The following is a 26,680-nucleotide window of genomic DNA, read 5'->3' as shown; positions in this document are numbered from 1 at the left end:
CTTATAATCTTTTTTGATATTCTCCATGTAGGGCCCTGACATTTATCAACCCTGACTTTCAGTAGAACAGAATGTGAGAGCAGCGCGGTTGCTTACTCCTCGACTTTCCAAGGCTTGTGGGCACATAAACCCATCAAGAAACCTCTTTCGGATGTGTGAATGCATACTTTTGAGCTTACGGCTCTGCTCTGCCTCCCACGAGTTATGGGTCTAGTATAAAAAGCTTATAAACTGTGCTTATTTCTCCATTTTTAAAATGCAAACCTTCCCCTGAACAAGTGCAATCTCACTTTTGGGAATGGATCTTAGGGAAATCATCTAACCAAAGATAGTTAGCTAGATATATGGAGATGTTCACTACAATGTTATCTGTTTTATATATATTTTAAAAAGGCCAAGTAAAACACAAAAATAAAAGAAAAAAAGTTATTACATTCATTCCACGGAGTATTATGTAGCCTTTAAAAGAGTAGTTGCAAAAAGGATGTGAAAATAAATAAAACATTTTGGTTTAATATTAAATTTTTTAAAAGCTAAGTAAAAAACATTCATCAAAAGCTGAAGAACTGTACAAAAAACGAACAATTGTTTAAATTAGGGAATTTACGGATCATAGTTTATTGTTTAAATTTTCTGCTAATATTTTTACACACAATGGCATGCACAGATAAACCCAAAGGATTATTACAAAGCTCAAATTATAATAATATACATGTAAGTGCTATAAAATCTGGATTGACATTATTAGTGCCAACTGAGCTCTAACCCTAATCAAACAGAACTAGATACACTCTGGCTTTCCCTTTGAAAAGAGGGGGAAGTGGAAAAGTCCTATTAGCTGAAAGCCACCAGAACACAACATCTACCCTCAAAGACAGATGGCTTGTGGCTGTCTTGATAGTTCCAGGAGATAAGGCAGAAAACCCAAAGCATGAACAAGAGACGGTTATGTTGCAATAAGGACAGGAAGTCTATCTGTCCACTAGCCTCTGAGCCTGGCATATGTTCTTCTCCATTTCAAGTCTCATCTTTGACAAACCACAGCGGGAAACTCCAGACCATAACCTAGACCGAGTCTCAAGACTTTTCACAACCAATGGACCCGGAGCTGGCTGTGTAAAAGCGAGAAATCATATTCTCCTTAAGGTATGGTTACGATCCAAAGAAAACTCAAAGGGCAATATTATGTTCACTTTACTCGTTGAAAGTAAGAAGTCAACACCTACCCCAGCTTTTTGAAAAGAAAAACAAGAGCTATATACGAATTTCAGTTGATTTCTAGAATTAACCTCTGCCCTTACATATGATAGTTTATTCTGCTAGGCAATTATGACAATAAAGTTTGAACCTGAAGAGATAATTCTGAAGTAGAAGAAAGAAAATATGGAAAATAACTTCACCAGTGAAGACTTAAAAAATAAATAAGATAAAAACTACCCATTGTCATCATCACAGCCTCCACAAAAGGGATTCTGAAGAGTTAAAATCCGCTCAGCTTCGCCTCCACAAAAACCCAAATTCCACACAGATTCTGTGATGGGAACCTAACTCACTTTTTTCTTCAAAAAAGGCAGTTGTTACATTTTTCCATATAAGATGAGAGGGAAGAACAATAAAACAAATTCAAAGGAAGGCTCTAAAAGCAGGGGAAAAACCTCTCTGTTCTTATTTAGGGTACTCAAGCTGTAATTTGTCTTAAAAGCAGCTAGTTTAAAAAAAAAAAAAAAAACCCAACACATGCTAGAAAACCCCACACACAGAAAAAAGCAGCGTCCAGCTTTTTAAAATTCTGCCTCTACACCTCCTTTCTCAATGACATCAGCTGGAGGCTCCCCACCTGCCCAGTTGCCATAGCAGTTACACAAAGACATACAATGACATCAGTTGGCATGATATCAGCTCTTTGAGTGCAAACAATACAAGAAGAACTACTTTGTTTAAGGCCTTTGGTGCAACTGTGTTCTGGGGAGCCAATGATGTAATGCTAACAGGTGGCATGGGCCTTCCATTTGCCTGATGGGGGGAAAAAAACCCGTGGCGCAGTGGGGGGAGGAGGGAATTTGAGACAGACACACAGAATGCTCCAAATCACAGAGCATGCTTATGTGCAAAAGTATGGGTGCATTGTGTGTTTAAGCCATGTAGGAACTCTGTTCATATAATATTTGGAGGTGGGAGGGGTGGAGAGAAAAGGAGATATTACAATTTAAACACATAAGGTAAACAAGGAAATTCTCCTTGAGGGGTCTGAAGAAATAGTCTCCTGTTCAACTGCCACTCTGCTAATCAACTTGGGCATCAGTTTTCCATAAGGCTTATGCACAGCTCTGTACTGCAGTTAAAAACTCTCTCTGTGGACGGTGCTTAAATTAAAAAACAACGAGTGGAAGCTCACAGTGGTGGCTTTTTCCAGAGAAGTCTGCAGGAAGGATTGTTTTCTTCTCTTGGGGAAGGGTTGAAATTGAAATCTGGAGGGGAAGGGGAAGAGTAAAGCTAATCTGGTTTTTCTTTTCCAGTTACTTTCCTCCGACCCTACCCCATCAAGTATCACCAGAGGCCAAAGTGACTGATCACTTAATGAGGAACCTTGATGATGTTATGTTTATTACTATTTAAGAATATTAGAACATGATAATTAACAAACAAAGCAGGAGCAGTGTAGCATGGAGGTTAAGAGCAAAGGTCAGAGACAAACACACCTAGCTGCAGTTATGATTCTGCCTCCTAGCAGCTGTGAGACCCTGTGCAAGTCAGGTTCCCTCATTAAGCCTCAGTTTACCAATCTATTAAGTGGATGTAATATCATCTACCCATCAGGGTCATAGTTCAGGAAGCCTATGTAAAGGTTTTGATACACAACCAGGTATTCGATAAATAATGTCTTATTACCCCCAATATCATCACCTTTGTTCTAAATTCCAACAGATCTATGCACACGCATAGTCCATGAGAGCCCTAAGTGCAGTGCAGTGATTCAGAGAAGGAGTATTGAGGCTGGACTTCTTGGGTTTGAATCCCCAGCACAGCCAAACACTAGCTATGAGACCCTGGGCAGGTTTCTCACCTGTCTGTTCCTCAGTTTCCCTGTATACAAAACAGGGATAACAATAGTACCTACCTCACTGTACTGTTGTAATGATTAAAGTGGTTAATAAAGTACCTTAAAACAATGTCCAGCACATTGTAAGTGCTTTTTCTTTTCATCACTTTGGGAAACTACCATTTTAAAGATCTAAAAAAAAAATCTGCTTAATATAAAGACTCTATATAAGTAAACTAATGTTCCTGAGTTTTTACTTTTAAATTTTTATTTAACAAAAAAGAAAGGAACCAAGGTATCCGAGCAGTTTTAAAGTTTGCAAAACATACTTTTAACATAAAGAAAGCAACAGCTCCCTATTTTTCCTAAACAAATATATCTGATTTCACTTTGTTGGTCCTAGCTTTCCTAACAAAGACTGTCTTTGCATTTCTGGTTTTTCCACAGAATTGGATTTTGAAAATAAAACTGTTCTTCCCTCCTTCTTCCTTTCCTCCAATTTCTACCAAGGTGGCTAACTTCCTTATGTGCACAAGAGCCTGCAGTTATTAGTGCAAACATAAAGTAGCCATGAGCAACAATGCTGGGGTAGGGTGAGGCAAGGCGGGGTGGGGGGGCAGCAAACATTTTCAAAGCTTATCTCAAAAGTAGGTTCTCTGCCAAAATGAGTATGGTCAGTACATTGATTCTAAATGGCAGCAACAAAGAATACCTAGCACCCCTAAAGAACTATATGTGGAAATACTGCCTGCCAGTTTCTTCTAACACACGGTCAGTTCAGTGACAGTCCTACTGAAGCAATGGATTCTAGTTTTAGTGGGAAACTTCTCTTTATAGATGCATTTCAGCTCCTGTTGCTGTTTTGGCGACTGCAGTCCTGGAAACAGAAGAGTCCTCTGTAATGTGATTCAGAAGCAATGCACTGGGTTGTGAGTTAAAGAAACCACATCCAAATGCAGAATCTATAAGCAAGAGATTTTTATACTCTAAAGGTGGACAGCCCTTTTTGGTCTTATGCTAAGCTAGAAAGTGAGCTGTTTCCAGAAATTTAAGGAACACTCTCACTGAAGGTCAGCAAACAGAAGTAATGTCCAAAGACCAGGGGGAGGGGTGTAGGCTAAAATTGGACTCTTCTACAGTTTGCTATAAGCATATTGATCACCCCTCTCTGTTGCCTAGTTTTTCTTACTGAGTAACCAGTCTTTTAAAGTAAAACAGTACCTTGATGATAGTGGTTAAGATCATAGACTGGAGCCAGATTGCTTGAGTTAAAACTCCTGACTCCTATCACTTACCTTGTAACCTTGAGCAAGTTATTGATGTCTCTGCATCTCAGTTTACATATCTGTGACTTGTAATATAGTAATTTCTATCTCACAGAGCTCTCAATATGGATAAAATGCTACATGAGAGTTAGGTGTTTTATTATAAGTGGGAGAGACATTGCTGTAAGTTGGATACTATTTTGTTTATACCAGGAACAGATGGATGCTATGATATACTCCATGGAAACAGAACATCAGAGCCACTCAAGATTCTATAAGCACAAGAATCTGTGGAAGAACAAAGCCTGGATGAACTGGAGCTGATGTCAGGCTGCCAAGGCTGAAATCTTCTTCAAAGACAGGGTCAGAGTCACTTCATAAGTTTCAGGGCAGAATATCACCTATCTTAACAGGAGAAACATGTGGGGCGGTGGTGGGTACCAGCTCGATCCACAAAGATTATTTCTACTTCTTGTTTTCTATGAAATGTTCTTTATACTCCATAGATGTGATTGGGTATTTTACAGTAAGAATTGGGTATTTTACAGTAGGGTATTTTCAAGTTCAAGATGAAAATCATTCCTACTGTAAAATACCCAAGGAAGTGTTACTTAAATTGTCTTAGGATCTTGCCCCCAGGGAACTTGTATTTCTTTCCCAAGAAGAGTAAAGGGAGGCCCTATCAAACAGAGGCAGAGAGAGTTGAATGGGAGTGCTGTCTCACTAGGTATAAGGTATGAAACAAGAGATAAAGAAGTATTTATCTTACTCAGGGGAAGAAAGAGATTTAGGAGGCTGACTATGAGTCAGAGAGAAGTCTTCTTATGATCACGTCATTTGACTGCTTCCCTCAAACCAGTGTGGTCTGGCTTACATGTGAGACGCCTTATGTTTGAAAAGACATAAACAAGGAAGTATCACAAGCTTAAAATACACACATATACATAAAACTTCAGATATACTCATATAACATAATGGGATCTTGAATCCCATTGAGTACCCATCCACATTATTTGGCTTGCTATATTATTAAGTCTTTTAGGAAGATATATCTAAAAATAAGTTAGTCCCTCCATTCATGGGTTTTTCCTGTGTGAAGGAGACACAGTTATCTACAGATATATCTTAAAAGCCAACTCTAGAAAAGACAGTGGATGATATATAAAGCAGCAAAAAAAAAAAAAAAAAAAAGAGCTTTGCCTTGGATTTAGAATAGTGGGTCTGCCACATGCCAAGTGTGTGACTTTTTGAAAGTTATTGAAGTCTTCTGGGCTATCTTTCCATAACTATAAAATAGGATACTACTACTTAGGTCTGTCGTAATGATTCAATGATTTTGTGTGTACAATAGCCATCCTGGTATTTTAAGAAGGCATTCAAATCCTGCAGCTATTTGAATGATTGTCAAATGGAGCAGCAAAGCTAACTAGCACTGGAGGTAGTCAGATGCAGGAAGATGACCAGAGACTACAGGGGTCAATGTCAGTGTTGCTAGAAATGAACTTTTGATGCTGGTACAGTTGCTTCAGAGCAGTAGGAAAAGGAGACCATCCTGCAGAGGCAACCCCATGCAAGGGCATCACCAGAGAGGGAGGACAAAGCAGGAGCCATGAGGACAGCCCACTGTAGCTCTGCTCTGCTAAAAGTGTACTCAGTGCTGTTAGCCTAGTCTACACTCCATCACTGCCGGAGGAAGTGGCATGCAGAGTGGGGGTTGGGGCTGGTGGTTAGTGTGGTCTCCCTTGAAAACCTCATTATATTTAGTTCTTTATGTCTACGATTTTCAGAAGCCTTGAAAAAAAAGACATTTTTTAGGCATATCGAATAGCCAAAAATACATTTCTGGTATATTTTCTAAAAATATATGCATACTTCTAGAAATTTTTGAAATGGACGTACAGAAAAGTTATCACACACACTTTTTCATACCTCAATTTCCTCAATAAGTTGAGGTGTTTACAGTTTTTCTCAGAGTCATTCTATAAAAACTTAGTTTCAACAACTTATTATATGTATACATGCAGCCTCATTCTACAACTATAACTGCATTATTAATACATATTCTTTTAAAATGTATTTTCCTTTCTGTGTATATCCAGATTAAGAGCTTTAATAGAATTTATGTCCTTGGAGAGCAGGACTAGTCTTATTTAAATCCCTTTGTACACAGGAATTAGCCCCAAGTCACATGAAGACAGGTGACTGCTGATATGTTAGATACCAATAGGAGCTACAGGGAAAGAGGTATTGAGATAGGTGGTCAATTTCTTTTTGGAAATAATTTACAAAAACTTAATAAAATAAAAAGATCTTCCTGGTGTTTTCCTAGTGATAAATGATAGGCTGAAATCATTTCCAGAATAGCCCTCCCAAAACTATCTTCCAATAATAAAAGTTGTTCATTTTTACTTAGTTCATCTAACCAAGTAGTATTTAGTAATGTTTTAAGAGAAAAAAAAATTCTGAAAAGTTGATACCAGAATTTGCCTGAATTTTGAGTTAACAATAGTCTTTTCTTTGGATTGTCTGGACAAAACAACATAATATAGAATACTGAGGCTTACATGAAATAGACATTGCTTGAGTTGTCATCGTATAGTAACTTTGGTATCAGAGTGATACAGGAGTTAAGAAGAAATTACTTAGGCAGATAGTGAGGGTACAGAAGTCCTCCGTAACATTTTCCTTTTAATGAAAAGCGGCCCCAAATCATTTTCTAACAGAGAGCAGCCTGTAAAGTTGAACTGCAGACACAGACAAGCAAACTGAGAGCTCGCACATGTGGATGCCAGCAGGAAAGAATTACCTGCGACTAGACATGTTCAAAATGGCGGCTCCATCTTCCCTTCTCTGCCGGCCACGTGTACAGTAAGGAGCAGACAAGATGGCGCCAGGCAAGGGGAGAGTTCATTTGCATAATAAGATTAGGGTGGGGTGACCAGCCTCCCCTGAGTGCTGTGTAAACCTCACACCTGATCAAACCAATCTGTGAGCCCTATGTAAATCAGATACTGCCTCCTCAAGCCAGATTATAAAATCTGGCACATCTACCACCAGTCGGCCTTTTTCCTCTGGGAAGTCACCTCTCTCTCACTAAAGAGCGAGCTGTTTTCCTTTCCCTTTCTTTTGCCTATTAAACCTCTGCTTCTAAACTCCTCTTGTGTGTCTATGTCCTAAATTTTCTTGGTGTGAGACAACGAACCCCGGTTATTTAACCCAGACAAGGTAGCCCCTTCAATAGTTACTATTGTTTCTCTCAGATGATGTGCCATTCCCTCCCACCCCAACGTTAAAAAAACCCAGCATTCCAGAAATAAGCTAATACTTGACAATGACACTTACCAAGAACTAAAACAGTCACTTTCGCTACTTCCTAATCTTTGTATAATTAGCAGTGTGCTTTCTTCTCCATTTTTTGTTCCATATACTTCTACATTTTCCAGTCATTAACTTGTTTATTGGAGGGGCCTCTTGTCATTTTTCTTATATTTTCGAATATACTGTTTCCTTCCTTGTTTGATAAAACCTTTGCCATGCCCTCAATAGGAAGAATTTTAAAAAATTATTGCCCACATATTTACCTCAAAAAAGTAAACTGAGTCAGAAACATCCAATGATTTAGGAATTGTGATTTATGAAAATTGAAAATAAAGTTTAATTGGAGGCCTTCCAAGAAATGCTGACCCTGGAAAGTTTTTGTCAGAGCTTTAAAGATTCCCCTCTGCTCCCACCACCCTCCCCTCCTGGCTCAGAAGTTGCCTCGGGGCAGAACTGGTATAGAAAAGAGCTGGGGATTGGATTTCCCCGGCTGGAGTAGCTCAGTCCACACAGAAAAGTCAGCCTCTGGTTCCTACCCCCTGAAGGGAGGTGCAGTTCTCTTGCCCCGCTCCTACCATTTCAACTTTAAGGCTTTAATGAATAACCAATGTTTGAGCTACCACAAGTTTAATTTGTGTGTATTTGAATAACACAGGCAGATTGTTTTGAGAGGATACCTCAGAAGTATGTAAATACAGCCTGTTTCTTTAAATCTGTTACCTCATTTATTTACATTAGAACAGAAAGCACTGCCAGAAGCAACAGCTGATGACAGTCATGTAATTTTCCACAAAGACAACAATTAAACAGCTTTGTGTTATTTTAATGAGCAGATGACTTTTATGTGAGCAGGATTTGAACTGTTAAGATCTCAAGAGTTCCCAGAGCCAGGAAGCCCCTCAGGTTTTGCAGAAGTCAGTGAGACTCTATGACTCTGGTTTCTTCCCCACCAGGGCCTTGGGTTTGGTCTCTATCTCTATCCCCTTTGCCCCCTTCTCCACTCTTCTCTCCCTCACCTCTCCTCCCGCACTCTTGCTCCTCTACCCTGATCCCTCCTCCCTCCCCTCCCCTCCCCTCTCCCTCTTCTCTCCCTGTCCCTGCCATCTCCCCTCTTCTACCCTTCTCTCCCTCTCCCTACACCTTCTCTGTCTCTCATAAATCCATCAGCAGTAGATGGGAAGAAAACATGAAAGAGAGACTTCTACCTGGAATACATTTTGATGCTTGAATTTCAAACGAATCCACAGAATATTTGTTAGACCTATTTTTAAAAAGTCAAAGGTGGGCTGGGAAGAGTGATTGAGCACTCATCCCTGCCAGCCAAACACACAGTAAGGCTCTGCTAGTGCAGAGAATACCATCTTTAACTCACCCTCCCCATTCTGTCTCACAAAGGTTTCAGTAAGAACCACCTGAAGACAGGGTGTGGGCATAGTTGACTTCAAGTCAGTCCCTCTGCCAGAGGGGCAGGGAAGTGCCTTCTGCTCTCCCTTAATCCTAGTCTGGAATAGAAGGGTCAGAACAGATGTTTCTGGTGGTTCCAGTTGTCCCCTCCATCCACAGACCTTCCTCCCAGCCTGTGTAGTCTCATTTTTTTTTTTCCACCAGAATTTTGTCTACTTCTATTGAACTCCATTCTCACTAACAAAAATGCCAACTAAAGAAAATAAGAGTAAGTATTTTTGCTTTCCAAGAAAGGATTTTGGGCTTCAATTAAGTGAATGGCTAAGAAGGGTGCCTACCAAGATCCAGTCTGGGGGTGAGGGGTCAGGGGCCGACAGAAAGACAGCCAAGTTCCAGCCCCCATGTTCCTGAAAACTTGCAAGTTCAGTTTTCTTTCTGGTACGTGTCTAAATTTTACCTATGTTAGCACAGACCAACTGGTTCCCAGGGAGAAATGCACACCATAAACACTCAGATCAAGTCTGGGATTTGTTAACAGACATGCCAGTTACATTAACACATTTTTCACTGTTATAATCTCTTGTATTTAAGATCAAACCCTCCCCAAACATTCTGGGAGTTGAGGAGGTGAGTGACACACTGCAGAGGCCCCTTCCCTGCCCCTCCCCACTCCATCAGGAGGAAACAGATGACAACCATAAACACAGATTCCAGAAGGCAGTCACAAATTAAGATAAGTCATAACAGAAGACGCTCTCCAGTTCCTGGGTGCTATGAGAGGGGACTAATTAGATTGGGGTTCATGGACAGCCTCTCTGAGGTATGAGAGGGGACGGAATCCAGGAGAACATAGGGAGGGAACACCACACTGGGAAAGGCAGGGAACTCAGGGAGCCTCTGAGTGACTCAAGGGAGCCAAATGTGGGGAGGCACAATGACTGGGCAAGAGGCAGGTGAGGAGAAGGGCTAGAGGGGAAGGAAGGGAGGCAGGGACCCTCCTCACAGGGCCTCTTAGGCAGGTTTTATTCTGAGTTCAGTGGGAAGCTCCTGAGTGTTCCAAAGTCCACAACAGGTGATCAATATGTGTTTGAAAAGAAAAGAGAGGGGAGGGGAAAAGAAACAGAGAGAGAGAGAGAGAGAACGCACTGATTTACCAAATGGTGTAATTTACATACACTCCAAATCCTGGGCAAAATTCATACCCTTTCCTTTTCTGAATGCATTTTTTGTGGCTGCTATGGACTGATTGTATCTCTCCTCCCCATATTCAAACACACACAAAAATTCGTATGCTGAAGCCCTAATCCCCAGCGTGAGGTCATGAGGGTAGGGCTCCTGTGATGGGAGTAGTACATTTATAAGAAGAGACAACACAGAGCTTGCTGTCTCTTTTTCTCTGCCTTGTGAGGGCACAGCAAGAAGACAGCTGTCTGCAAGCCAAGAAGAAAGGCTTCACCAGAACCCAACCATGCTGGCACCCCAATCTTGAACTTACAGCCTCCAGAACTATAAGAAAATAACTTTCTGTTGTTTAAGCTATCCAGTCTATGGCATTTGGTTAAAGCAGCCCAAATGAATATAGTGCCACTTGTAATTCCCAGTGTAGCTTACTTTTAGAAATACAACGTATAATACTTACTTTTGAAGAGCCACACTAAAACTTGTGGGCTGCCTGAGAACAAAGCCCCTGAGAGCCAACCCAACTTGGTGTCATACCTTAAAGCCAAGCCAAAAATGGTCCAAGGTCAGAATGGGGGTGGCAGGGTGGTGGGGGTGGGGGCGGGGGCTGCAGGGGGTGGGGGTGTGCTGAAAGGACCAGCATGCCTATAAAAGGCAAGCGCAGTAAGCCTTGTAGAACCTTAGTTCCATGAACCAGCTACATGCACGCACAGAAGCCCACTCCTCTCCCAAAGACACTTCCCTCCTCATTAGATATATGCCCTTTCAGATCAGCACTGGCACATGACCTCCATGTGGCATCCTTCTGGGCGGAAGAATAATTTAGCTGGAGACATTCTGCGTACTGGGGAGGCTACTCTATACCATGTTAGGGCTCCACCTTTTTTGCTCACTGGTCTCAAACTTAATACTGGTTAATCCATCAAGACGGATTAAAGGAGGGGGAAAAATCCATGAGATCATCCTGGGAAGCTGCAGAGAGAGGAATGTTAACAGGAGGAGAGTGCTATAAAACACAAAGCCATATTTCTCCCGAGAGCTCAACCAGATATTCTGCATTATTATTTAAGTCTCTAAAGAATGTCTAAAAACATTCTTGCCTTTCAGTGCAGAAGTTTAAATAATGAAGCATTGCTAAACAAACAAACAGAGGAAAGCCCAGTAAAGCTATTCATTACACAAGCCCACTGTACAAAAGGAAAACTATTGCTCAACCATCCACCCCGAGGACCAACATTTATCTTAGACCCCAAATTAAACACATCACAGCTTCACAGCAAAAGTATGTTTCCCAATGGGATTTAAGTAAAGTCCAATTAAATAAATCTTCAGAAATGTCACGTGCGAGCCTCACAGGAGAGCATATTTCTACTGTGAAACATTCCCATTGGAAGTTACATTCACAAAAGGTCCTCTAGAAACATCCATGACAGGAGGGGTGGGTGAAAGCAGTAAGCAAGACAAAGTTACACAAGTGAAGCCTGGATAGGGTTCCATTGCTAAAATCATGTATGGAAGTGCCCAGCCAAAAATGCTGCATCTGAGTTTGCTTTGAATAAAACCCCCATGTCCAACAAACAGTATTTATAACTGTGTATTTCAGTAGGATCTGGAGGTCAAAGAGCTCTGGCTTAGGGAATTCAGGAAGTGGTAGGGGAAAGGATCAAATGTCAGCATCAAGATTTGAATTGTTTTCCTGAACCAATGTTTTCACTTCACAAAAGGCATAGCAACAACTTCCTCAAGTCACTGAGCTGGATTCTATATTTGGTGAATATAATGAGCAAGGCTGAGTACTAAAGGATCAACTTCCAGAAAGAAAAGGCATGGGCTTTCCTTAAACACGGACTCAGCCATGTCCAATGATCACACCGTACCATGAGGGCTGAGCTTTGACAGGTCCACCCGAAGCAAGGTGAGGTCTCCATGCACTAAGAGACATACAAAATTACACTGGGTTAAAAAAAAAGCTAGCATGTCCCTGCCTGGGTGACCACCTTCTGAGATTAAGGGGAAAACAAAACAATTAAAAACACTGCTTGTCTCTGAGGAGGTGGGCTGGAATTACATATTGTCAACATGGACTTGAGGCTAAGTGAAGGACCAGCCAAGTAATGGTCAGTTCAACCTGGGGCACGCGGAACGAAGCGCTGACCTGGGATGCATCCCATATCTGGCACCATCAGACTTTCGACCATTTCCCCTGAAGTCATGTCTAACTTCGCACAGGGTAACAGAAGCCCTGATAGCAAGGACTCAGAGGGCAACCCTTCCTTCCACACTAAAAAGATACTGGGTTCTAGCTCTGTGACCTCTTTTGCCACCCCTATACAATCAGGACTTAGGGTAATCTTTAAGTTTCTCCCAACTCTGGTGTTCTATAACTTCAATATAGCCTTGATAAACCATATACATGATATGATATGGTACGATATGACATGAATGAACAATAGCAAGAACAAAATCAGCTGTCAGAGGGTGTGTAAAGCCTGGGTGCTCTGCTTCCCACTTCCAGGCCTTTGCATTTGCTGTTCCCTCTTCCGCAAACTCCCTTCCTGTAGATCCTCACTGTGATACTGTGATATGAAAAAATATATATTTGATCTCTGCCCCTGGTTCCTGTAGTATAGCTTCTAAAACCCTTGGAATCTCTGAAGTTATGAGTGTTTTTTGAATGCCAATGAGATGACTAGTGGCTGGGGCCCCTAAATAGCTCCAGGAAGGGAGCTGGTCACCAGAAAGAAAACAGCTTAATTAGAGGATTGGGACATTCAGCCACATCCCCCAAACTCCAGGGAGGAGACAGGGACTGAAGGTTGAGTTGATCACCAATAACCAATGATGTAATTAATCGTGCCTATGTAATGAAGCCTCCATAAACCCCATCCATCTCCTTCATCTGACTGTCCATCTATATTCTTTGTAATATCTTTTATAATAAATGTGTAAACACATTTCCCTGAGTTCTGCGAACTGTCCTAGAAAATTAACTGGACTCAGGGAGGGGGCTGCAGAAATACTGATTTATAAACAGTGCGGGGAAGGTGGGGTAATCTTGTAGGACTGAGCCCTCAACTTGTGGGTTCTGAAGCTAACACCAGGTAGAGTCAAAATTAAGTTGCAAGACATTCTGCTAGTGTTTGCTGGAAGACTGCTCTGTGTGTAGGGGGGAAAAATCCACAGAGGTGTTCTGAAAGTATGGTAGGATAAAAATTTATTTTTCTTTAGACTCACATAGATGATTCAGACCTCAGACCAGATGTGTTCTCAGAAAAGTCTTCCCTGACATTCAATTTACAGCCACCCTTCCAAATCTCTTTTATCATATCATGAAGTTTTTAAGAGTTTCATTGTCTTCAGAACACTTATCGCTATCTGAAGTTACCTATTTATTTCTTCTCTGTTTATTGTTCTTATTAAAATGTGGACCCCAAGAAAGTCAAGATGTTCTTTGTCTTAGAGGAAATAGAGTGTAATGGTTTGGTGCACTAGGGCCAGACTGTCTCCACAACTTTCCAGTATGATATTGACAAAGCTGTTTAACCTCTTTGTACCCTGAAATGGAGCTAATAATAGTACTAACAGGCAACAATAGTTATTGCAAGAATTAAATCAGCTACTACATTGTAGTTATTAATAGAAATTCTAAGTATTCACTGTTTAGCATCTGAATTGTATATAGTAACTGCTCATTAAATATTTTTAGATTCAGTGAACATTGGAATGAGATGAGATAGGACCAGTTTATTGTAAAGCATCTATTATATGCTGTTCAGCATTATGCTATGGATTTGTGAGATTTGATTGAAAAAATAGTCCCCAAAGAGAAATCTAATGAGGGAAAGGAGGAAGGAACTTTAGGGAAATTCAGTGACAGGACTGGCAGAAGAAACATTTTCAGAACACACTGAAGATTGAGCTGAACAATGCCATCCAGCTGTAACTCACACAGTCAGGTGCAGGACTCGCCAGGTGAATTCAGCACGAGGATTTAGAAATCCTGGCATTCCAAGGCTGGGAAGGAGGGCTGACTAGACTTATGAGGAAGAGGCAGTTTACAGGGGTGCTGGGCCTCCCTTAAATGTGACAAATGGGCACCTTCCAGGGAGGGCTGAGATCCAAGGCAAATCACACTTGGTGGCCTCTTACCCCTTTCTCCTCTCTCCTCGCCCCTACTTCTTGGACATTCTATATGAGTGATGAATGGTAGAGATGGATGGAAGGTAGTCATAAAAGAGAAAAGAAGGCTCAGGAGGGAAACTCACCCTGAGGGATGTCACTAAGCAGCAGGAGGGGCCCTCAATTCAGTTTAATATACATTTATTAAGCACTAAATATGAAATGGGGGCACAGTGCTCAGTATAGGGTATACACAAGCTAAGATCTAGGTGGGCCCTCTCAAGAGCTTGCTGACCCTCTCACTTAGATGTGGTAAGCAGTAACAGATGATTCTGACAGTATCTTCACCACCCCCAGGTGGCCCTGTTTCTTCTATCTCCTTTTGAAGGGATACAACACTGGATCTGAAATCAGTAATTTGGGGTTCCTCTTATCCCTCTTAATAACTGTGCACCTTTGGGCAAGTTACTTGAACTTAAGACCATGTGAAACCACACGATCATATCATAAGAGCTATTTCTTCAAACACAGGAGTTCTCTCTTTTCTAAAAATAAGGGCTATTACAGCCCTAGATCTCTCAAAGAGCAATAGCGCGCTATAATGCTCTTGAAAGGTAGAAAAAGGGCCTTGAAGCCTCTGGTATTCTGGAAGGTGAGATGCTCAGGGACTGTGTGAGAAGTGAATGCCTCATGTTCTGTACCTCTTCAGTTGGTTCTGATGAATTTGCTCTCCCCCTCTCAGAAACTGGGACTGAGACTTCCACAGTCAATGAGTGGCAGAGAACACTGCCTCATAGTTATCTGGTGTGAACTGTCCCTAGTCTTAAAGCTGAACACCTCTGAAGAGCAGGCCTGGTATGGTGGCAGATGAAAAGTGCCCAGGGCTGGCCCATGTTAGGAAAAAACAAGTCATATTGATTTCTTTTTGAAAGAGGCCTCTTTTATACATTCCAAAATCTTGTTTTATTCCTGGTTTTCACTGGTGAAGGAAACTTTCCTCCCAATAACTGCAGAGTTTATGTTGGACTTTTCTTAGAAATCTGCATTCTAAGGTGGCCCCAAGAGATACTCATAGGAGTCAACTTTCTAGGAGCTGGTGACCTAAGAGGGCCTTGCAGAACATGGGCCAGGCCTGAGCAGGAAACAGAAGAGTAGTGGTTACCAGGACCACAGACAAGAGGCAGTGTCTATTTTAAGCAGGGATGAAGAAACTAAACCAAAATAAATAAAACACATGGATCTTGGCTTAAAAATCCAAACAAAAGCCCCAAAAGAAAAAGCAACAATTGAGCTAAATACCTTGTTTATGAAATGTAATAGGACATACCACAAAGCGTAATTCCAGACAAGGCAAATGATTAAAAAACACAACAAAAAATCGAAATACTCCTTACCCATAGTATCACCCTGTGTCAGCTTCCCATGAAGATTTCAATCCCAAAACCAATACTTAAGAATCCCTGGTATCAAAGAGGGGCCAACACATATGTTTGTCACCACCGCTAACATGATGCCAACTGGGAGATGAAATAGGCCCCAGAGATTACAGCCTGAAGGGTTTTGAGTATGAAGGTCTCAGAGGCCTGCCTGCCTCCCAACTGATCCTAGTGGTCAAAAGCAGTTGCTCAAAGACTGAGTCATTTTCCAAGTCTAGAATGCAAATGGCCATTGTCACCAAGGAAATGGTGTTACAGAGATAAGCAAGTTAAGCTGCAGCACTTAGCTCTCTCAGCTGCTGTTCTCCTAATACATACATCCAAATAAAAGGCAGTCTATTCTTGCAATACTGCAATATAATTCTGAAACTGACTAAGCAGAGTCAGTGCAGACTCCACAAGTTAAGGCCACAGTCTTAAATAAGAATGCCTTCACTTCCAGATGCTAGCCACAGGTTCAGGGGTTCCCAGGCCACCCACACTTCTAACCAGCTGGTTATAAATTCTGTGGCTTCTACAATGCTTCAGGCTTGATAATTCACTAGAATGACTCACAGAACACAAGCCCTATCTTTATGATGATAGTTTTTATTATAAAAGCTACAAATCAGGAAAAGCCAGATAAAGACACATACAGGGCAATATCTGGGAGGGTCCTGCATATGGAGCTTCTAGGCCCTCTCCTTGTGGGATCAGGACACAATTGCCCTGCTGACACAGCAATGTGTTCACTAGGAAGTTTAACTGAGCTTTGGTGTCCAGAGTTTTTATTGGGGTTCCATTACTTAGGCATAATTAAATTATTGGCCTTGTGATTGAACTCAATCTTCAGTCCCACTCTCCTCTGCTGAAGAAGATGAACTAATACAAAGCCCTGACCTTCTAATCATGTGGATGTCTTTCTGATGATAAACTCTTATCCTGAGTCATCGCATTAGCGTAAACACAGGTGTGATCCAAGGGGCTCATGATGCATAACAAAGACACTCCTAACACTTGAGGAGTTCCAAGGGTTTAGAAATTATTTCCCAGGAACTGAGGACAATGGCCAGACAAATTCTCTATTATACAACAGTTTCTTAGTAATGAAGAGTGTGGGCTCTGGAGTCAGGCAGGTCTGAATTTGGCATTGTGCTGTGAGACCTTGGGCAACTTACCTAACTTCTCTCAGCCTCAATTGCCTCATCTAAAAAGTGGGGATAATAATACTGTTATTACCACATTGAGATCGGCAACATTTGATAGACATGGAATTCAGGCTACTATAATAACAAGCATTTTTTTCTAGTAGCTGCATTCAAGAAAGTAAAAACAAACAGGTAAAATATTGCTAATATATTTTTCTTAACATGTGCAAATATTATCATTTCAAGAGTCAATATTAAAACAATTACTAATGAAATATTTTACATTATTTTCTATATAAAGTCTTGAAATCTGGTATATATTTTACACCTACAGCACATCTCTGTTTGGACTGGCCCCATTTCAAGTGCTCAATGGCCACGTTTGGCTTGCAGCAAGGCTACTATATTGGACACTGCAGATAGATTTAATACTATTGCTATCCCCATTAAATGAGTTAATGCTCAGTGTCATAATTGTTCCCATTCTACAAATGTTAACTAAAATATGTGTTTGTTTGCATGTGAATGTGTGTGCATGCACATGGAGAGGTAGTGACCAATGACTAAAATCTACGGTGCTATAAGCCACACTACACCAGGAAGTCATTCAGCTCCCATGGAACATCAAATAGCCACTCTATTTTCAGGAAAAGAAACACTTCAACTTGGAGAAGAGAGGCTCTCTGATCGATTAACTACAGCATGCTCTTTTATTTCAGCACTCCAACATCTCCCAGTGCATGTTTTAATATGAGCCAAATCAAGTAGCCGTGACAATAGCTTTGAATGAGAAAAGACACCCCAAAAGCAGTGCGCAGATACACGGGGATGCCTGAAGGAGCTCAGAATGGCTTAAGGAGTAGGGGGAAGAAAAACTGCAGAGAGGAGCTTTGACTCACTGCGTCATTGAGCAACTGTTCTGTGCCCTCTCAGGCTACTTCCCACAGCCACCGCCCAGCCAACAGCTAGCTGCACCCAGCCAATCACTCACTCCACTCCCTGGAAAAAGCTCCACATTGGGAAGCCAGAAGAATGTCACTAGCAAGAGATTGATTTCAAGGTAATTATTTAGGCAACTTTGTAGCATCTCATTCTCAGGCCTAAAAGTGTTCTCAAAGTTTGTTTTAATAAATGCATATATTAATATGAAGTCTCTGTGTCTTTTAATAATGATATACCACATTCAGCTCCTCCCAATCTTTGTAAGAGAGGGCTTCCTGGACTCCATAACCACAGCATTCCTCCAGTTCTTTCTATTCACTGGAGCAGAAATGGGGCTTTCTAGCCATCCTCAAGGTAGGAATTAAGAGATTCACCTAGTAAGTGTACATGAATAGATTTCTACATAATATGCAAAATTAATTATAATATACTCAACCAATTCACATATTTTATCAAGGAAGACAAGCTAATTATCTGTCAAAGAATTATCTCCTATTTAAAGGGCACTTTACCTCAATTTGGCAAAAAGAACTAATGGGAATTATCTTTCCATTCTGATGTGTTTTTGCTGCCTGTGTTTGCTTAAGCCCCTAGAAGACTTCAGCACTGCACTAAAACCTCAGGATTTAGAAAAGTTGAGAGGAAGGGAGACACAAACACATCTACTCAGCATCTCACTAAATCTACCTCTTGCTGTTTTTATTGTCCCTTTCAGAGCGTTTTATCTACAGTGTAAAACTGGGAGTGACTCATATTTATGAAATAAGAAGCCGTTGTTAGCCTTGCCAGATCATTCACTTCCACAATAGCTTCTGATTTTTAATAGCACTGAGTGGTGCTTCCTCATGTCCTCACTCTATCCACCAAAGAGGTCCAAGATCTGCAATATGTGCCTTACAGGACATGCGGTAAACACACACATTCAGGATCAGTATCAAGACCTGTGGTCAAGGATAAAGATGTCCCTAAAAACTCACAACTTTGGTAGGTATTTGGATCTTACACTCAGGAAAGAAAAGCAGAAGTTAAAAAGTGAAAGAGAATTGGGGGGAGAAATAAACTCAAACTGGCAACTAGCACCCAAAATGGCAGCTAGTACCCATTTCTCTAAATGGGGAGTGCAGTTGGGTGGGAAGGTGGAGAAAATTCCAAACAAGGGTTTCCCTTGAGAGGTTTCTCTTGTCATACCAAAACCTTGGAAACAATCTTAATTTATATTAATAGGCAAGTAAGTAAAATGTGGTAATAAGACAGGTTACAGCATTAAAGAAGAAAATCTATGATCACAACACAGGAAGCAAAAGTACATGCAATATAAAGTGAAAATGAATTTCAGTTACTATGTGAGAAACCCTGAAAAACATGCACATATATGGGTAGAGAACAAAAAGAAACGTAAAAATGAAACTAGGCCAGTCAGGGCGGGATTAGTAATATTATGTTTTTCTTTCTAAAATGTTCTTAATATCTTAACAATAAGTATACATAAAGTGTTTCTGCTAAGACTTTTATAAGATTTCCTTACATAGAAATAGCATATAATTTTTCAGCACAGCACTATTTCAGGAAAAAAAAAAAAAAAACTCTATGTAGTTATCTATCCACCCCAAAAGAAACACTGGGTTTTTCCAAACTTTTAAATAAAAAGATCTACCAAGCATCAGAAAAGTATCTCCTACTTGTACTGCATTAGTGGTGACATCAAAGCATTTTACTGAACTATACCACTCATATATCAGTTGAATATAAGCAGATTATGAATTATTATTGTAGAGATTCAATATTATAATTATGGTTGATTTTCAATAAATGTTAGCTAGTATGCATTAGTTATTGTTCAAAGCACTTCTACATATGTTATCTAATTCTCAATTGAGCCCATGAGAAAAGAGCCATTACCCTCCCCATTTTATAGACAAGCAAACAGAGGCACAGAAAAGTGAATTTGTCCAAAATTATAATAATTGGCAAAATCAGAATTCAAACTCAGCAGCCTGGTTCCAGAATCTGTGCCCTTAACCTCCAAACTATACTCCCTTCGCAAGAAAATATATAAACTGAATACAAATATAAGGGAGCATCAGCCGGCTCATTCAATTAGTCACTATATACGCTCCTAAGAAAGGTAATGAGAAAAATTATGGAATGACCTGGCTGAATACTTGAACCCACAAGATTTGCTTATTTAACAACAACTCAGATACTAATCCAAAGGATTATATACTGGTTGGGCTTCTAAACACCCTAAACTGAGAGTTAGGAAACATGAATCCTATGCCAGTACTGCTAATAGCTATTTATATCCTCTTGGATAAGTAATCAGTTTCTGTGTCTGTAAAATGGGACGGTTAGATCAAATGCTTGATAACATCTCTCACAATTCTGTAACACCATGTTCCTTGAAAAATGTCTTTCCTTTCTAATTCAACATAGAGTAAGTGAATGCTTGCTGTGCAATGGACTGTAATTCTGTGGTTTTTCAACATTTCTAAAGTCATCCTGGGGTGGTTGTGGTTCAGAAAACTCACCTTGCCATGTAAATGTGAGAACTTATGATCAATGAAGTTAATCTCCTTGAATTTATTTTAAGCTTTCTTAAAATTGATGACTTTTATATTTCAGAATAAAAAATGCTCAGATTTTTAAATTTTGTTCTCCATTCACTAATTCTACCACCTTGATCACCCATGTCCCCCTCCCTTCCCCTCTCACTGGAGGACCTGAGTGTTTGGGGTGACCTTACTGCTATGGTTTGAATATGTCCCCCAAAGTTCATGTATTGGAAACTTAATAGTCACTGTAGCAGTATTAAAAGATGGGGCCTTTAAGAGGCGATTAGGTCATGAGGGCTCCACTCTCAAGAGTGGATTAAGACCATAATTGCATGGCCATTCCATGGAGTGGATTATCACAGGGGTGGGTCCTAATAAAAAGGATGAACTCTTAGCCTCCATTTTCTCACTGTCTTACACACTTGCTCATCATGAGATACCCTCCACCATGGGCTGACCTTGCCAGATGTTGGCACCCTGCTCTTGTACTTCACGGCTTCCAGAACCATAAGCCAAATAACCTATGGTTCTTTGTAAATTACTCAATCTCAGGTATTCTGTTTTAGCAGCATAAAATGAACTTAGTGACGAAACTTTATAGTTGATATCTGAGAGGACAGTCACATACTTTCACTGTGTGAAGCTGGGTGCTCTGTCAGAAGACAGATTCTGCCTCTATGAATGCTGCCCCTAACACAGGATTCCAAGGAGTCCATCCTGCTGTCCTTCAAATGTGTTCATTATTATTTTTCCCAGGGTCTGTCCTTGCCACACCCCCAGATTACCTGCGCTATATTTGTAGGCTTAGACTGTAGAAGGAAAGAACAGAGATAAGAAAGATTAGGCAAGGAGAGGAGAGAAACTAAACAGTAAATGGTTTGATAGGATCTGTTCACTTATCCCTGATAACTAACCTTCCCAAAGGGCAATCATAACCTACTAGAGATTCTTTCTTCACCTACTTGAGGGAAAACAATCTATAGTTTTCATTATCATCCACACTAATAGGACAGATAATGAATATAAAGTATAAACAATCAAATACCTTTGGGATTAGAGTCTTTAGGATGTAGTCATCATACTTGTCACAGATTCTTTCTTCTTCTTTTTACCTAACTTTCTACTTGTACTTTTCTTTACCTTTACTCATCTACTTCCTACTCCAGAAAGTGGGTTTATTAATGTGTGCAAAAGCAGGAAATATCATCCTTCTATCCACAGGCTACTAGGAGAATGAATTCTAAGGTTCCAGATATCAAAAGCACACTGAGCAGAAGTATACCAGAGCTACACCCAGGATCCACTAGGCACCAGCTGAGTAACGCTGGACAAGTGCCTGAACCTCTCCGAGTTTCAGTCCCTCGTATGTAAATTGGAATGTGATCATGAGACATAACACTTGTAGCATAGAGTCTGGCATGTAAGAAATACTTCATATATGTTAGAATTATCACAGTTTTCAAAAGTTTGTTTTGCTCAAATTGTTATTCCTTAAAAAACTGTCATGACCAAAATTTAAAGTATCCAAAAGCTGGGATATAATTTGAGGCAAGGTTACTGGGAAGCCAGTCTACTCTAAGGACACAGAATAGGCTACTCACCTTAGCAGTGGAATTTTTATTTGAGGATATACAAGAAAAATGGGGAAAGGAAGATGGCATTATAACTAAGGCATCACAGAGGTAAAGCACAACTAAAGCCACCATAAGGAATGAGACTTGCAAATAGATATGGCCAGCCTGAAAAGAATTTGGGCTTTGAAATCATAAGAACTGGATTTCAATCCTTATTCTCTCATTTACTAGTTAATAACAAGGGAGAAAATATTTAATCTGTTCCTCAGATTCCTGAGCTATAAAAGTCAGGATATAAAATGACGTTCACAGAGCTTCTCTGAGAACTAAATAAGACACATATATGACAGCCCAATGCCCAGCATCTAGAAAGCATTCAATAGCTTTTAACTTTTTTTTCTTCCAAACTATCTGGAAAATAATTTTCTAATTTCAGGGATGATAGGTTGGTCACAGAGCCAGAGTAGTTCTATGTGATTAACTGATGTTCTGCTGGCAGATTAAAATATCACCTCATGAGAACCATAAGACCCATTCCTTTAAAGTCTTATCATAAAAACATAGCATTTTAATAAAAATAGAAATTAAAAGAAACAATAGAAAATGTCCCCTATCTCTTCAGGGAAGGCCCTCTTAGAAGTTTGTGTCTAGTCTTATTCTTTTAAGACAGGAAGAAACACTGTAATGAAGAAAATGACTCACAGTCTTCAATACTGGAGCCCAGAACTCAGGTCTGGGAGCTAGAAGATATGTTGCTGTCACCCTAAGACCCTCAACCCTCATGTTATTCTTTTCTGTCCACTCCCCCACCCCTCCTCTTTCTCCTTTCAATTTGTTTTTTGCTTCTCTCTTGCCAGTAGCAACAGCTGGTAATATTTAGCTCAATGGTAGTGAAGCTCAGGGCTGTGATACAAAGAATGTGAGATTATTTCTTCCATAAAATAAATATAAGATATTAAGGAACCGGATAGTGATGTTCTGATGCAAAACGGTGACTGCCTCCTTACCTCAGGACACAAAATAAGATCAGTCGAGTTCGCATTATAACACGAGAGGTTTAAGCTCCTCAAAGGGAGGACAGGCCTGATGCGACCCCCTGGCTCGGGCAGTTTAATCTGTTTACTTGATGTGTGCAATGGACAACAGATGCCTGATGGTGGTCCATTCTGAAGTGGTAAGGCAAGAAAGCAAAATCCCGTTGTGGAAGCACTCAGGAAGAGTTGCGCTTTGTTTTGTGTTCTATGAAATTCAAGTCAGGGGGCCAGGGTTGGGGGCGGCGGCCTGAGTAGGCCTTTACCACACATAAAACATTAACGGCAATGCAGATAATTTGATGCATCCACAAATCCTTTTCTTTCTGTAAGTGATTCTCTACTTTGCCAGATTCAGAGCACAGGTAATAGCCTTTATCTTATATGAAAGTACTAGGCCTGCACAGCTCATTTCCTTATCCAAAAACATATGCTCAAAGTTTCTTTTCTTTACTTTTAAGTTACATAAAATATGGGTCTTGCTCGGGTGAGGGACTGGAATGAAAAAAAATTACATATATCTATAACTCTCTATATATCTATATATCTATATGTAACTCCAACTTTTAAGTAATAATAGATGATATAGACATAACCTGGAAAAAACTGATGCCAAGATCTTGCTCTTGGGTTATGGATGAAAACATCTAAAGAATCAAAGACTTCATAATTAAAAGATTACATCAATTTTAATATAAAATGTACATTTTTAAATCTTTTATAATGAAATTCAGGCTACAGGTCATACTCATTTTCTCTTCCTATATTTTTCTGAATAAGTATGATTACATTTGTGAATATAGAGTCTACAGTATATATAATAGAAACATAATCAATGAAAATTTGTTGATGAGGGATTCAAATCTTCCTCGAAGGGGATTTAGGGGAAATAACGCAGGCTTCGTAATCTTAGAGACAGGTTTTCATCCCACTCCTGTCCCTTATACTGGTTTTTAATTGTACTTGCAAACTTTTTTTTTAAAGCAGGCCAAAACCTTGCCTCTGAAATATTGTTTACAATGCTTGTTTGCTTAGCACATCCTCTTTCCATAGAGAGCATGCAGTGAAAATAAACGAAGCCCTTATTCCTATCATCAACATGTACAAAATTAGGGGGGTCCAAATTACAAAGTTTCACTCTCCCACACAGAGGAGACTTGTCAGCCCTGAGCTTTTGAGGCACAGAGGGCTTATATATTTATTTTTTCATTAAAAACCAATGAATCATTTGTTTTCAGATCAAGACATTGGAAAGAAATCCTATTGGCCCATGACATATTTAGAAAAGGCTAGGCTATTTTTTTTTTTTTTTTTTTCTTTTTTGAGACAGAGTCTCACTGTCACCAGGCTGGAGTGCAGTGGCGGGATCTCGGCTCACTCCAACCTCCGCCTCCCGGGTTCAAGCAATTCTCCTGCCTCAGCCTCCCGAGTAGCTGGGACTACAGGTGTGCACCACCATGCCCAGCTAATTTTTGTTATTTTTAGTAGAGATGGGGTTTCACCATGTTGGCCAGGATGGTCTCAATCTCTTGACCTCATGATCCATCTGCCTCGGCCTCCCAAAGTGCTGGGATTACAGGCATGAGCCACCACACCCGGCTGGCTGTTTCTTAAAAAAGAAAAAGAAAAAAAAAGTACAAACATGTGCTTCACAGGAGAACAAAATTTCGTGAAGATGAAACACTCCCTAAATAAGATTGTGTGGCAGAAGAAGATGAAGAATAGAAACACGAACACAATTTCCAAGATGGAAAGGATCTGGAAGACTGGTCCCATCCATATATGTTGTCTTTCTTGCATTTGAATGATAAGCATTGTGATGCAGATTGCCCAGCCTGCAGATTAGTGCCTAGCACACCAAAGGCATTCAACAATATTTATTGAACAAACAAATGAATCTCCTCTGCCTACAAGTTTGTACAGCTGTGGAGACCACCTACCAAAAAGTCCCTAGAAGCCTAAGATGGTTGGGCTTCTTTGATACCTGTTTTGATAGCTGTTAACAGCTGAAACCACTAGGTTCCCCAGATGAAGAGATTAAATCAACATTAATATTTGGTCCATATTCTAATATCCAGGTAAATATATAGACGATGAACTGCTGGTTTTGAAAGTCCTCAGACTTTGGTCTTTTTAGTTCTGAACTGAAATCTCAAAATTCAAGAAAAAAGGCATCAGTACTCAAAAAATCTTATATTTTATGCTATATATTAGATTCTGTTGTTATTAAATAATGATACATACGAATACCTCAGTCTGTTGATATCTATTGAATCTGTTGAACCTGGCAAGACCTACTTTAACATTAAGGACTAAATCTCTAAAATTAATCATGCATGTGACCTTGGACAAGCCCCATTCCTGTAGTGGGATAATGAGAATACTGGACTAGATCAATGGTTCTCAAACTTTGCTGCCTGTTAGAATCACTTTGGGAGCTTTAAAAAAATCTTGATGTGCAGGCACCCCAGACCAATTTAATCAGGCTTTCTGGACACACGAACTGGGCATCATAGGTTATAAATCACCTTCAGGTGATACCAATGAACAGCCTGCAGTGAAAACTACTGGATTAGGGGCCCTCTAAAGTTCCTTGCTCTTCTCAAAGCTGGGATTCTTTAGTTCCAAAAAGGTGAGATGACCTCTCCTGGAACTAGAATTTCTCTCCTTAATATGCAGTCTATCTTTTTCAACCAACTTGGATTAAACTGCCTAAGCACTCCGATATATCACACATTCATGCCCAAACTGCTCTTCAGCAATGCTGGGGCTTGGAGGTTCTGGCTTCTGATAATGCAGGGTTTAAGGAACTAGATTTTTGCTACTGGTCAAAAGCTCCCACTTAGTCCCTGAGGGTGTATGCACCAGGAGTATGTGATGGAAAGTTTTTCTGCTCCTGTAATTTTGTCAGACTTTCAGATGGGTTTGCCCAAAGGACCAAGTAGAAAAGTGTACATATTCACCATTCTCCCTTCTCCTTTCTCCTATACACACATGTTTTGAAAACAGAAATAGGCAAAGTGCTTTACCTATTCAGTTTCCTTCCCCTGCTTTGCTTTTCTAATGTGAAATCATGTCTCCTATTGCCAGGAGAGGAGTTTCTTGAACTTGTCCATGACAAGCTGGATGATTAAGTTAATTAACTGTTCTGAATTGGTAAGGGCAAGAGTATTCATACTTAACAGGCTCCCACAGTACTGTGCTTAGAATGACTTGCCCATCCTCCCCAATACCCCTGCCCCTGCAATGTAAGAGGTTCTTACATTAGGGCATTAGAGTAGGGGAGCAGGGTCCAGAGGCTTGATTTATTGACAGCCATCAAATGCCAGGTACTTTGCATCACCTTGTTTCAACCTAGGATGCTGTAGCTGTCCCTGTTTTACAACGAAGAAAACCTGGCCTCTGAGAGATCCCCTGATTTGCCTAAAGGCATACAGTTGGTCAATGGAAATGCCTAGATTTGAACCCAGGTGTAAGTGAGCAAAATTTCACCCTGCTGAGCACATCGTGAATGAGGAACAGATGAAGCAAGAACATGGCTGGGAGAGAGAGTTCATTTCTATTATCTGTTCACCTACACTTAAATTAGGAAGCAGGAGAGTGTACCCAAAAGCTCAGAGAGAGGACAGCCAACTAACTGTGCAGCAGTTCAGAAAGAAGTTTCAGGACTTCCTGAAAGACAGGAGCAGGCCA

The 26,680-nt window shown here is 40.3% G+C and overlaps 1 protein-coding gene across 1 annotated transcript in view; it reads right to left on the bottom strand.

The window, feature by feature from the left end:
• DUSP10 (dual specificity phosphatase 10) overlaps positions 1-26,680 on the bottom strand; it is a 42,251-nt gene that overhangs the window by 5,855 nt on the left and 9,716 nt on the right. The window lies entirely within an intron of this gene.

Source organism: Pan paniscus, chromosome 1 (assembly GCF_029289425.2).
Source record: "Pan paniscus chromosome 1, NHGRI_mPanPan1-v2.0_pri, whole genome shotgun sequence".
Taxonomy (NCBI): Eukaryota; Metazoa; Chordata; class Mammalia; order Primates; family Hominidae; genus Pan; species Pan paniscus.
This window is presented reverse-complemented; position numbering and strand designations above follow the sequence as displayed.